This window comes from Nicotiana attenuata, chromosome 2 (assembly GCF_001879085.1).
Source record: "Nicotiana attenuata strain UT chromosome 2, NIATTr2, whole genome shotgun sequence".
Taxonomy (NCBI): Eukaryota; Viridiplantae; Streptophyta; class Magnoliopsida; order Solanales; family Solanaceae; genus Nicotiana; species Nicotiana attenuata.
The window spans coordinates 30,569,568-30,570,784 of NC_031990.1; the positions used below are offsets into that span (position 1 = coordinate 30,569,568).

At 32.2% G+C, this 1,217-nt stretch overlaps 1 long non-coding RNA gene across 1 annotated transcript; it reads left to right on the top strand.

Moving 5' to 3' along the window:
* On the top strand, positions 330–966 carry LOC109222897. Its single transcript, XR_002067478.1, has 2 exons — positions 330–448; positions 556–966. It is a non-coding gene; the product is annotated as an uncharacterized LOC109222897 (long non-coding RNA).

Sequence of the window (1,217 nt, forward strand, 5' to 3'; positions counted from 1 at the left end):
AGTTTAATACAGTAATATATTTTAATAACCACATTCCAGTTGCAAATATTATATATCGATCGAGTTCATCTTCAATTTGATACTCACATGCATATTCCAAAAAGAACGGATCTGAAACCAGTTCAATTCATTATTTTAATTTAGGTTAATAAGTCTAAACTAATTATACAACTTAGGTTTCATTGATAACATCTCCGTTTTTCAAGGGAGGGTAGTGTGGGAGAGAAAGGAACTAAGGATAAATAAATAAATAAATAAATAAATAAATAAATAAATAAATAAATAAATAACCATTCAGGAGCCAATTCTTGGCCTATAAATTACGCCATTCAAAAAGAAACATTGCTATGCTTGGACAAGAACTTTCGTAAAAGGAGAAATACCAATTCTAAGATAATGCCGTTTAAGCTTGGTTCTATTTTCACTATTCTTCTCTTGACAGCTAGTAGTAAGTATTAATCTCTGCTTATATATAGATTGTAATTATATTATTATCGTTGGCAATATATTTTTAGGTAATTTGATTTCCATAATAATAATTTTGAAATCTTTCAGTTAACTTGTCGTGGTTTCCAAAAACGCAAGCTATGTCAACACGGGATATTAATCACGATGCTTTAGAATTCCAAAGAAGACTACTCCCACAAGTTAATGATCTTATAACTTGCGGAAGAGGTTGTACGACAAAGAGTGATTGCAGTGATTGTTGGCTGTGTTGTGACTGCGACTTGGCATTAGAAGTTGGTAGTTATGTATGTGTGCATTGAACTCCGCTACATATTTCTAATATGCATTTAAGTTTCCATGTAATTTCAATGTTCTCTTTGGTGTTTTTACTTTCTTTTGTAAAGTCATGTGGATAGATTTCCACTAAGAATAATTATGGATTCAACTCTAAGGCTGGCCGGCTAGCTTTTTAATACATATATGATTCAATAATCATTTGCTAAGATTTGCTTTATCGCATATGTAATCTACTTTAGCCTCCTCTTTTAATGTTCTTTATTTACTTTATTGAAATATTCCTTCCCAATAATCTGATGTCACGATCCGGATTTCCCACCTTCGGGGGTCGTGATGGCGCCTACTAGTAGGAGCTAGGCAAGCCAAGCTTAATCACTTCCCATTAAGCACCTATTCCTTTTTAATAATTAACAGCATTAAAATAGAGGCAACGGAACTAATTTCATAAGCGGAAGTCTTAAATTTCAAATAAC